The sequence below is a fragment of the Schistocerca cancellata genome, chromosome 2, assembly GCF_023864275.1.
Source record: "Schistocerca cancellata isolate TAMUIC-IGC-003103 chromosome 2, iqSchCanc2.1, whole genome shotgun sequence".
Classification (NCBI taxonomy): Eukaryota; Metazoa; Arthropoda; class Insecta; order Orthoptera; family Acrididae; genus Schistocerca; species Schistocerca cancellata.
In genome coordinates, this window is record NC_064627.1 from 62466397 (window position 1) to 62479953 (window position 13557).

The following is a 13557-nucleotide window of genomic DNA, read 5'->3' on the forward strand; positions in this document are numbered from 1 at the left end:
TGTCTACGGTCCCTTGTCGGTGTAAAAAATTTAAGCTTCTAAGTAAGTGCATTCGTGTCACTAACTTCGATACTCGCAGACTAACTCATCAGAACCTATACGGCGCTTCGCTTTGATCTAGAATCATGAAACGTCACGAGAAACAAGGTTTCATGTACGAGTGAAAGGAAAAAAATACACTCCTGGAAATTGAAATAAGAACACCGTGAATTCATTGTCACATGATCACACTGACAGAACCACAGGCACATAGACACAGGCAACAGAGCATGCACAATGTCGGCACTAGTACAGTGTATATCCACCTTTCGCAGCAATGCAGGCTGCTATTCTCCCATGGAGACGATCGTAGAGATGCTGGATGTAGTCCTGTGGAACGGCTTGCCATGCCATTTCCACCTGGCGCCTCAGTTGGACCAGCGTTCGTGCTGGACGTGCAGACCGCGTGAGACGACGCTTCATCCAGTCCCAAACATGCTCAATGGGGGACAGATCCGGAGATCTTGCTGGCCAGGGTAGTTGACTTACACCTTCTAGAGCACGTTGGGTGGCACGGGATGCATGCGGACGTGCATTGTCCTGTTGGAACAGCAAGTTCCCTTGCCGCTCTAGGAATGGTAGAACGATGGGTTCGATGACGGTTTGGATGTACCGTGCACTATTCAGTGTCCCCTCGACGATCACCAGTGGTGTACGGCCAGTGTAGGAGATCGCTCCCCACACCATGATGCCGGGTGTTGGCCCTGTGTGCCTCGGTCGTATGCAGTCCTGATTGTGGCGCTCACCTGCACGGCGCCAAACACGCATACGACCATCATTGGCACCAAGGCAGAAGCGACTCTCATCGCTGAAGACGACACGTCTCCATTCGTCCCTCCATTCACGCCTGTCGCGACACCACTGGAGGCGGGCTGCACGATGTTGGGGCGTGAGCGGAAGACGGCCTAACGGTGTGCGGGACCGTAGCCCAGCTTCATGGAGACGGTTGCGAATGGTCCTCGCCGATACCCCAGGAGCAACAGTGTCCCTAATTTGCTGGGAAGTGGCGGTGCGGTCCCCTACGGCACTGCGTAGGATCCTACGGTCTTGGCGTGCATCCGTGCGTCGCTGCGGTCCGGTCCCAGGTCGACGGGCACGTGCACCTTCCGCCGACCACTGGCGACAACATCGATGTGCTGTGGAGACCTCACGCCCCACGTGTTGAGCAATTCGGCGGTACGTCCACCCGGCCTCCCGCATGCCCACTATACGCCCTCGCTCAAAGTCCGTCAACCACACATACGGTTCACGTCCACGCTGTCGCGGCATGCTACCAGTGTTAAAGACTGCGATGGAGCTCCGTATGCCACGGCAAACTGGCTGACACTGACGGCGGCGGTGCACAAATGCTGCGCAGCTAGCGCCATTCGACGGCCAACACCGCGGTTCCTGGTGTGTCCGCTGTGCCGTGCGTGTGATCATTGCTTGTACAGCCCTCTCGCAGTGTCCGGAGCAAGTATGGTGGGTCTGACACACCGGTGTCAATGTGTTCTTTTTTCCATTTCCAGGAGTGTACGAAACAGGTACTGTGTAATCACATCGTGGTGACAAAAATCAAGGGATACAGCCTGATACCATGTCAGAACTCACTTCGCCCGGTGTAGTGCAGCATCTCAACGTGGCATGGACTAAACAAGTCGCTGGAAGGGCCCTGCAGAAATATCGAACCACGCTCCCTATAAAGCCGTCCGTAATTGCGATAGTGTTGCCTGTGCGGGATTTTGTACACGAAATCACCTCTCAATCATGTGCCACAAATGTTCGATGGAATTCACGTCGAGCAGTCTGGGTGGCCAAATCATTTGCTCCAACTGTCTAGAATGTTTTTCAAACCAATTGCAAACAGTTGTGGCCTTCCATCGTTGTTTGGGAACATTAAGTCCATGAATTGCTGCAAATGGTCTCTAAATAGCCGAACGTAACCATTCCCAATCGATGTTCGGTCAAAAGAGAAAAGGCCGCTGGACATGATGAGATACCAGTTCGATTTTACACAGAGTACGCGAAGGAACTCGCCCCCCCTCTTGTAACAGTGTACCGTATGTCTCTAGAAGAGCGTAGCGTTCCAAAAGATTGGAAAAGGGCACAGGTAGACCCCGTTTTCAAGAAGGAACTTCGAACAGATGTGCAGAACTGCAGACCTATACCTCTAACGTCTATCATTTGTAGAATTCTGGAACACGTATTATGTTCAAGTATGATGACTTTTCTGGAGACTAGAAATCTACTCTGTAGGAATCAGCATGAGTTTCGAGAAAGACGATCGTGTGAAACACAGCTCGCGCTATTCGTCCACGAGACTCAGAGGGCCATAGACACGGGTTCCCAGGTAGATGCCCTGTTTCTTGACTTCCGCAAGGCGTTTGGTACAGTTCTTCACGGTCGTTTAATGAAAAAGGTAAGAGAATATGGATTATCAGACCAATTGTGTGATTGGATTGAAGAGTTCCTAGATAACAGAACGCAGCATATCATTCTCAATGGAGAGAAGTCTTCCGAAGTAAGAGTGATTTCAGGTGTGCCGCAGGGGAGTGTCGTAGGACCGTTGCTATTCACATTATATATAAATGACCTTGCGGATAACATCGGAAGTTCACTGAGGCTTTTTGAAGACGATGCTGTAGTATATCGACAGGTTGTAACAATGGAAAATTGTACTGAAATGCAGAAGGATCTGCAACGAATTGACGCAAGGTGCAGGGAATGGCAGTTGAATCTCAATGTAGACAAGTGTAATGTGCTGCGAATACATAGAAAGAAAGATCCCTTATCATTTAGCTAGAATAAAGCAGGTCAGCAACTGGAAGCAGTTAATTCCATAAATTTTCTGGGAGTAGGCATTAGAACTGTTTAAAATGGAATGACCATATAAAATCAATCGTCGGTAAAGCAGATGCCAGACAGATTCATTGTAAGAATCGTAAGTAAATGCAATCCGAAAACAAAGGAAGTAGATTACAGTACACTTGTTCGTCCACTGCTTGAATAATCCTCACCGGTGTGGGATCCGTACCAGATAGGGTTGATAGTGGAGATAGAGAAGATCCAACGGAGAGCAGCGTGCTTCGTTACCGGATTATTTAGTAATCGCGAAAGCGTTACGGAGATGGTAGATAAACTCCAGTGGAAGACTCTGCAAGAGAGACGCTCGGCACGCGCTTATGTTGAAGTTTCGAGAACATACCTTCACCGAGGAGTGAAGCAGTATATTGCTCCCTCCTACGTATATCTCGCGAAGAAACCATGAGTATAAAATCAGAGAGACCAGAACCCACACAGAGGCATACCGACAATCTTTCCACCACGAACAATACGAGACTGGAATGGACGGGAGAACCGACAGAGGTACTCAAAGTACCCTCCGCCACACACCGTCAGATGGCTTGCGGAGTATGTATGTAGATGTAGACTACAGGACCCAATACACTCCATGTAAATACAACCCTCACCATTAATGTGCCACCATTAGCTTGCACAATGCTTTGTTGACAGCTTGGGCCCATTGCTTTGTAGAGTCTGCGCCACACTCGAACCCTTTCACACCTCTTACCAACTGAAATCAGGACTAATATGGCTAGACCACGGTTTTCCAGTAGTCTATGGTCAAACTGAAATGGTAACGAGGCCAGGAGAGGCGCTGCAGACGATGTCATGCTGTTAGCAAAAGCACTCGCGTCGGTCGTCTGCTGCCACTGCGCAAATTTTGCGACGCTGTCCTAAGAGATACGTTCGTCGTACGTCCTACATTGATTTCTGCGGTTATTTCAGGCAGTGCTGCTTGTCTGTTAGCTCCGACAACTCTACGCAAACGTCGCTGCTCTCCGTCATTAAGTGAAGGCCGTCAGCCACTGGGCTGTCCGTGGCAGGAGGTAATGGTTGCAATTCGATATTCTCAGCACGCAGTTGGGTTTCGGAATAATGAATGCCCTATCGATTTCCGAAACAGAATGTCCCATATGTCTAGCTTCAACTATCATTCCACGTTCATAGTCTGTCAACTCCAGTCAAGCGGCCATAATCATGCTAAGAAACCTTTTCACCCAACAAGGGAACCTCCCCATTGCACCCCCCTCATATTTAGTTATAAGCTGGCACAGTGAATAGGCCTTGAAAAACTGAACACAGATCAATCGAGAAAACAGGAAGAAGTTGTGTGGAACTATGAAAAAAATAAGCAAAATATACAAACTGAGTAGTCGATGCGCAACATAAGCAACGTGAGAGGTACTTGTGAGCGCAGGAGCGCCGTGGTATCGTAGTTAGCGTGAGCGGCTGCAGAACGAGAATTCCTAGGTTCAATTCTACCATCGAGTGAAAAGTTTAATTTTTTATTTTCAGACAATTATCAAAGTTCAGGCACTCACACATAATCAACTTCGCTCTCCAAAATCCCAGGATATGTTCAGATTTGCTTGGACATATGGAGGATTTGACGGTCTACGCACGGAAAAATTTGAAAACGTTAAAAACATATGTTTTGACAGGACACAGGGAAAACAGTGCGACTCTGAAACTGTTGCATTCATTTGTTGCAGTTTATATGACACACTCTTATGTTTTCATCACCTTTTTGGGAGTGATTATCACATCCACCAGAAAACCTAAATCGGGCAAGGTAGAAGAATCTTTTTACCCATTCGCCAAGTGTACAAGTTAGGTGGGTCGACAACATATTCCTGTCATGTGACGCACATGCCGTCACCAGTGTCGCATAGAATGTATCAGACGTGTTTTCATGTGGAGCAATCTGTTGACCTATGACCTTGCGATCAAATGTTTTCCGTTCCCATTGGAGAGGCACGTCCTTTCGTCTACTAATCGCACGGTTTTGCAGTGCGGTCGCAAAACACAGACACTAAACTTATTACAGTGAACAGAGACGTCAATGAACGAACGACAGATCATAACTTTGCGAAAATAAACGAAGTAATATTTACACTCGAGGGAAGACTTGAACCAAGGACCTCTCGTTCCGCAGCTGCTCACGCTAACTACGAGACCACGGCGCATATATGCTTACATTGACCTTGATGTTGCATATCTTTCGCATGGACTACTCAGTTTGTATTTTTTGCTTTTTTTTCATAGTTCCACACAACTTCTTCCTGTTTTCTCGATTGATCTGTGTCCAGTTTTTCAAGGCCTATCCACTGTGCCAACTTATAACTAAATCTGAGGGGGTTGCGATGGGGAGGTTCCCTTCTGAGTACAACTGACAGATCCGCTGATGCATTGCGCTTTTATACCTTGCGTACGCGATACTACCGTCATCTGTATATATGCAAATTGCTTTCTCGTCGCTTTTGTCACCAAAAGACGCAGTGATACGTGTCACATATTTTGATACTTGCAAACTGACTCATCAAAACTTATAGGTGAACTATCCATATACATGCGCGGTGTGGTGGTGTACCAGTGAAATAGTGTGCCTGGAAACTGAGAGGTGAGGGAGATGGAATCTAGGTGGGCCGCGGATTTTTCCTTCTTCATTTTTAACCTATACTCCGCTCGAAACGATGTGAGGAGTTGCCAGAAACAGCATGCTGTTCTCAGTCCACATTAAGCTGTAGGTCCACTTTCGCCGTTTGGGTCGAGTAGAAGGAATTGTATGAGGCTATTGAGCCACACGAAATTATTATTGTTATCTACCACAAAATAAAGTTTGCACTGAATCTTCAGAGTGCAAGTTCTACTCTCACTTTTCCGGTTTCTACACTGTGGTTTCACCGCCAGACACCACACTTGTTAGGTGGTAGCCTTTAAATCGGCCGCGGTCCGTTAGTGTACGTCGGACCCGCGTGTCGCCACTATCAGTGATTGCAGACCGAGCGCCACCACACGGCAGGTCTAGTCTAGAGACTCCCTAGCGCTCGCCCCAGTTGTACAGCCGACTTTGCTAGCGATGGTTCACAGTCTACATACGCTCTCATTTGCAGAGACGGCAGTTTAGCATAGCCTTCAGCTACGTCATTTGCTACGATCTAGCGAGGCGCCGTAGTCAGTTACTAAAATTACTTCAAGAATGTATTCTGAACAGATAATATTGTGAATCATGTACCGTCAAGAGCGACGTTCATCATTAATGGATTAAAGTTAAGTATCAAACTAATTATGTCCGCTTTCTGAATTCTCATTCCTTGTTATGTTCCAGACCTCACGCCAGTATAGTTCTTCCCTCCTCACGCCAGGCTGCGTGAGCTAAAACGCGTGCATTTCGGCCTCCACTCGTAACACGATGTTGGCTCTTCTGCCAACACAAAATATACTAAAAGTAATAACTGGTAGCATTCAACTGTTTTACATCCGACACACAACTCAACAACACGTTTCGGAAGAAAATGCAAACATCATCAGGTTGTCCCGCCTCATACCGCACAGTGCGCCAGATCGCGTTCTCCTGATGAGCTGTAGGCTCCAAGAGTGTCAAGATGACGCTTCTCCAGGTGTTCGGGAGCTGACCTGCCCGAGGGACTGCCATAATGTGAATTGGTGATGGCTGTGGACGGAAGTTGACGACTTTAGTGTAAGAAAGAACCCATAGTACAATATGCTTTTATTCTGTTTTATTTTATCAACGCCGCAAAAATATTGGTACACATTTTAGTTTTAACCCCGTGAGCTGAGTTTTACAACCCGATGATGTGAACACAGCTCTCGAAACGAAACGTTTGAATGGTACCAGTTATTGCTGTCAGTCTGCACAATTTTAAAAGAAGGCTAAGAATATCTGAGATATAAAGTAATGAAATGTTTATTGATCCACCAAAACTATGAATTGTTAGGACAAATTCGGAACCTTATCAAAAACAGGGATAAACTATATATATACATAACATCTAGTGTTTACAAAACTATAATTATATACCTAATTTTCTTGGCGTGAAACATATTGAACTGCGGTATGCTTACATCATCTGTGTTTGTGTATGTACAGTCATGCTCAAAAGTATCCGAACGACCTGAATTGCATTTCGCCCGATTCCCATGCAACCCACATAACGCAGCTGTCTAGCAGGTTCTCTAATCGCTCCTTCGTACAGTCGTTTGACTATTGAAAATGGTTCCAACAAGTCACCACTAGAAAACAGTGCTCTGTATCGCAATAACTCAAGATGTAAAGTAATACCACGATACTACAAATATCAGGGAACACCTCATCACAGATAAGACTGTCCTTAAGGCTTGTAAGCTACATTTACTACAATAAATGACATATCTGAAATGTTAGCACTCTCATTATTACGTCAGATGGGTAATGCACGTAGTAGGTTCGTCGTATTCATGATTTCCTCCTCAAAGTAACATACCATACTTGTTATTTAACACAAAATATGGTTCAAATGGCTCTGATCACTATGGGACGTAACATCAGTGGTCATCAGTCCCCTAGAACTTAGAACTACTTAAACCTAACTAACATAAGGACATCACACACATCTATGCCCGAGGCAGGATTCGAACCTGGGACCGTAGCAGTCGCGCATTTCCGGACTGAGTGCCTAGAACCGCTAGACCACCGCGGCCGGCGCGTCGTGGTGTAGTAGTTTTAATGGCCAGTAGTATATTTTGTGGTTTATGTAAGCTACTTCTCATTTTGTTCACCATACTACATTGCACTTTGACTTACTCTGCAGAGCACCTAAGAAAATTTTTGTATGGGAAATGTTCTGCGAGATATATTGAAAAAGTTTTTACTGTTCATTCCTCTCAAGTGTGAAAAGAGTTTTTCTAGGACATATGGTCCTTCATACATTGGAGTCAACAAAATATATTGGCATTCGGAACACAGAATGTAACTGAGATTTCGTGAAAAGATCATACCACAATGTAAATCGCCTTTGTTCTAACGATTTCCACCCGCAAATCTCTTATCGTATCGTATCACTCTCACCCCTTTTTCTCCATAACACAAAATGAGCTGCCCTTGTTTGAACTTCTTAGACGTCCTCCGTCAATTCTACTGGCTGCAGATCCCATAGCGCACAGCATTATTCCAAAAGAGGACAGGCCAGTGTAGTGTAGATTTGTTGCATCCTCTTAAGTGTTCTGCCAATAATCGCTGTCTTTGGTTCGCCTAACCGACAACATTTTCTTTGTTATGGTTCCAATTTAAGTTGTTTGATATTGTAACCTATAGGTATTTACTTGAATCTGCAACCGTCAAACTTGTGTTACTCATCGTGCAACCGCTATTTATATGTTTTAGTACTTATTTGAAGGACGTCACACGTTTTATTGCTCAGTGTCAATTGTTAGTAACTACACTATACAAATATCTTGCCTAAATGATTTTACAATTAGCTATGATCTTCTGATGACTTAGCTAGACGGCAAACGACGGTATTATCAGCAAAATGTCTGAGAGGGCTATTCCGATTCCCTCCTAAATCGTTTTTTAACACTCCTGGAAATTGAAATAGGAACACCGTGAATTCATTGTCCCAGGAAGGGGAAACTTTATTGACACATTCCTGGGGTCAGATACATCACATGATCACACTGACAGAACCACAGGCACATACACACAGGCAACAGAGCATGCACAATGTCGGCACTAGTACAGTGTATATCCACCTTTCGCAGCAATGCAGGCTGCTATTCTCCCATGGAGACGATCGTAGAGATGCTGGATGTAGTCCTGTGGAACGGCTTGCCATGCCATTTCCACCTGGCGCCTCAGTTCCACCAGCGTTCGTGCTGGACGTGCAGATCGCGTGAGACGACGCTTCATCCAGTCCCAAACATGCTCAATGGGGGACAGATCCGGAGATCTTGCTGGCCAGGGTAGTTGACTTACACCTTCTAGAGCACGTTTGGTGGCACGGGATACATGCGGACGTGCATTGTCCTGTTGGAACAGCAAGTTCCCTTGCCGGTCTAGGAATGGTAGAACGATGGGTTCGATGACGGTTTGGATGTACCGTGCACTATTCAGTGTCCCCTCGACGATCACCAGTGGTGTACGGCCAGTGTAGGAGATCGCTCCCCACACCATGAAGCCGGGTGTTGGCCCTGTGTGCCTCGGTCGTATGCAGTCCTGATTGTGGTGCTCACCTGCACGGCGCCAAACACGCATACGACCATCATTGGCACCAAGGCAGAAGCGACTCTCATCGCTAAAGACGACACGTCTCCATTCGTCCCTCCATTCACGCCTGTCGCGACACCACTGGAGGCGGGCTGCACGATGTTGGGGCGTGAGCGGAAGACGGCCTAACGGTGTGCGGGACCGTAGCCCAGCTTCATGGAGACGGTTGCGAATGGTCCTCGCCGATACCCCAGGAGCAACAGTGTCCCTAATTTGCTGGGAAGTGGCGGTGCGGTCCCCTACGGCACTGCGTAGGATCCTACGGTCTTGGCGTGCATCCGTGCGTCGCTGCGGTCCGGTCCCAGGTCAACGGGCACGTGCACCTTCCGCCGACCACTGGCGACAACATCGATGTACTGTGGAGGCCTCACGCCCCACGTGTTGAGCAATTCGGCGGTACGTCCACCCGGCCTCCCGCATGCCCACTATACGCCCTTGTTCAAAGTCCGTCAACTGCACATACGGTTCACGTCCATGCTGTCGCGGCATGCTACCAGTGTTAAAGACTGCGATGGAGCTCCGTATGCCACGGCAAACTGGCTGACACTGACGGCGGCGGTGCACAAATGCTGCGCAGCTAGCGCCATTCGACGGCCAACACCGCGGTTCCTGGTGTGTCCGCTGTGCCGTGCGTGTGATCATTGCTTGAACAGCCTTCTCGCAGTGTCCGGAGCAAGTATGGTGGGTCTAACACACCGGTGTCAATGTGTTCTTTTTTCCATTTCCAGGAGCGTATTATTTTATTCAGTTATTTCAATGAGCCTTGCGGGCGCAGTAGGTGGGAAGAATCCATAAGTCATGAGCTATTAACCTCGGGCACAGACCACCAGAGGTTACTACCGTGGCGTTTAACGTCTCGTAGTAGAAGAGGTCCTTAGAGACGCGGCACAAGTTCAGACTGGTGGAGGAAATCGATCTCATCCTTTTCCAAGAAAGTATCGCAGCATTGCCTAAACTGGCTCAGGGAGCTCTGATAGATAAAAACATTTACCTCTCAGCTACTCAAAAAAACACATACTGGCAGAGAAGAACAGTTGACTCAAAGAAGAAAAATACCAGGATACGACTTGACTTGCTAGGAGCAACATATCACTGTACTTACGGAGTCGCTAGATATGTTCGCTCCTCCGTCAAACATACCCAACGTTTAAAGACATCCATAACGAACTACAGTCATGATGTCGTCATCAAATTGGAAGAAACAACTATTAGTAATACACATAACCCCCTCCTCTCCCCGCCACCGACTGAATACCTGAAAACCTGCTTCTATTGCACCACCCAGCGCCCTATGGGGGGGGGTCTTTTAACTACGCACAATACATGATACAGGACCAATAATAGCAACGACGAAGCTCTAACGAATTCGGCCGATGATAATAATCTATTTATGCTATATGATGGGAAAGTAAAGGTATCTTTTAAATCAGCAGATTCCCTGATCACGTCCTATCCCAGTCCAAGATGGAATTTTAAAAACGCAGACAGGAAGAACTTCTCCGACTAATTTGAAAAGTCTACATATTTCAGCTATTATCGAGAGCTACCAAAGGTTCACAAATCCAGTGAATGTAACGACAAAGAAGACCATCTCTAGGGGATACCACAAGGAGAACATAAGAACATACCAGGATGCAATGCCGTGAAGAACTATAAATGGAGTTCCTTCAAGGAGGGGACAGAAAGATAGCTGACGATTTGCTGTGCACGTTGTACATTGCATGGGGCGAGGAATGGTGAGAAACAATCGCGCATCCGGACGTCAAAAGATCTAGCAGAGAAGCCTAGTCGCTTTCAAAGAAATTGGTTGAGAGTCCTAAGTGTGTAATAAGTGGAGTGGACCTGCACCCAGACAGGATTGCGAATCATGCTGCGACAACAACTCCGCGGGAAAAGAACACAAAACCCATATGAAACATGAACTTACGGCATCTAGCTCCAACCAGACCGTACTTTCCTGGCCATTTAGTGTCAAGGAAATAACAACGCCACTCGAAGATGTTGAAGTTGGAAAGACTCTAGATCTCGATGGAATTAATGATTAATTCCTCGTTAACTATGGTAAATATTCCAGAAAATGTCTAGAGGAGTTCTTTGGCGAAGCCATGTCGAGAGGGAGAACCTCAAACAGAATGTCCCACATGTCCGCTATCCTTAAGTCAGAAAAACCAAGCAACGAGACCAAAAGTTGTCGTCCAATAGCTCGTCTTTGCTCAATGTAAATGCAATATAAGAGTCATCTGCAAAAAAATCTCAGCTATAATAAATTCCAATTGAACAAGCTGCTTTACGTCCGGAAAGAAGTTGTGTGGACCAGATAACGTCACTCACTACCTACATAAAAGCAGGCTCCCAAAAGATTTTATAAACGTCGGTTGCATTCGTAGGTCTCTCGCCAGCAGTAAAGACACACAGTCTTCTCTACAAACTCATTCAAATAAAGCCGTGCAGAAAAATGGTCACACTTGTTAATAACATACTTGCAGACAGATCATTTTGGGTCATAATGGGTAACAGGATAAGATTTTAAAGACACGAAACAATAGACTGCCTTGGCCTACAGCTGTTTGACCTGTACATCTTCAATGTGTCTGAAACTAGAGCTCATAAGCGTGGATTGAAATGCATCAGACTGGAGCCCGTCCATAATTTCATTTCTATTGTTATTATTTTCTAATCGATCACGCGATCATTAGATTTGTCTTTCTTTTTCTCGCTCAAGGCCGCGCAGGGTAGCCGCGCCGTCTTAGACGCCTTGCCACGGTTCGTGTGGCTCTCCCCGTCGGAGGTTCGAATCCTCCCTCGGGCATGAGTGTGTTTTATTCTTAGGGTAAGTTAGTTTAAGTGAGATTAAGTAGTGTATAAGCCTAGGGACCGGTGACCTCAGCAGTTTGGACCTGTAGGACGTTACCAACTTGCTCAAGTGACTCAAGAGTTTATATTCAAATTGGACACAAAGGATTGCTAAAATAATATCCATCTAATAACGTAATTTCGATGAACTGTATTGGGCCTGCGTGTCGTACTACGCTGGTAAATTAGGAAAGTCGGAGCGACCCATCGGAGGAACCGTTGTTGGAGGGTGGTGGCCCCATAGACTTCGAGTTTTAGGAGTCTCGTCGCTGTCACACGGAGCTTCCCTGCCCGGCGAGGTCAGACCCTGCGGTCAGTCAACGCTCCGCTGGCCACTGTGCACCGGACGCCGCGTTCGCGAAGCAGCGTGACTTTTTCGCCGAAACTGGACAGGCGTCTGGCAGTCGGTCCACAAAAAATACCTTGCGGCATTGTGTAACAAAGAAATATCTGGAGCTACAGCAGAACTGTGTGTTTCGTTTCGCTGTGTTCCAGCGAACCAAACTACCCCTTGTAGTACTTGCTGAACACAGTCCAAATGGTGGTCGTAAAAGAACAAAGTGCGGACGGACTTGATCGGCAATCGACGTTTACCAGGCCACGGGAGCGTCAACTTGGTAGGATGTTTTCCCACTTCTGAAAAATGGTGTCAAGACAGTCTGTTGCCAGGGCACGGAAGTTCTTGACCCAAGTGTTATTGGGACTGTGTCAAAAAAAAAAAAAAAAATAAAGAGAGAGAGAGAGAGAAAAGCAGAGGGAGTGCTGAAACGGCCGCAGTTTTCTAAGAAAAGGAAGCATGGCTTTGTTTCTATTCATTTTTTTAGAGTGGTGGTTTGTTACCAAACTGTTAGTGATTTGTTTAACAGGAAAAAATTAGAGAGGAGGAGAGAGGGCAAAGTGTGTTACGTAGCATCCCACTGGAAGGACGTCTAACAATCTTCCTGACTGGCAGTCGTGTTAGAGTCTCTGTTTCTACTTCGGGTTTGATCGAGACTTCCTGGCTAGACTTCTTCGGGTTCCTCGAAGAATCTTCGAATTTGGTTCCCCATAACGCAGTATTATGATAAGCGCACACTGCCTAGCGGAATGAGGGTTGAGGGTGAGGAGACAGTGGTAGTCTCTTTTCTTTCCAAAGTTAAGGGGATCTCTTGAGGAAGTGCGTTGTGTCTAATGGCTTGCTCATGTTTCAGGTACTTGGGATTTCTTCACCTGTCTTCCTCCACCTCACAAAAATCTGTGCAATTATTTTGTCCTATATGAAACCGTGTACCTGACTTATTTCAGTGGAGCTCTGGTTAGTTGCCAGATTCTTCCCCGCTAACTTTGTTTTTAATTACATTTATTAAAAGCATTTTCGTGTTCCAATTTTCTCTTGGTTCCGTTGGTTTTTGAGAAGACACTGTTTCAGTTATAAGCATGTTTCTGTTTCCTTTTCACATTATTATAGCAATAAAATACGATGAATGCAAACCAATCTTTGATTTCAATTGAGAGGTGAACGCCTTAACACCATTTAGCACTACAGCATGGCAGCGACCACACCCACGACTCTATTGTTAAGCCCATTATTTTACAAG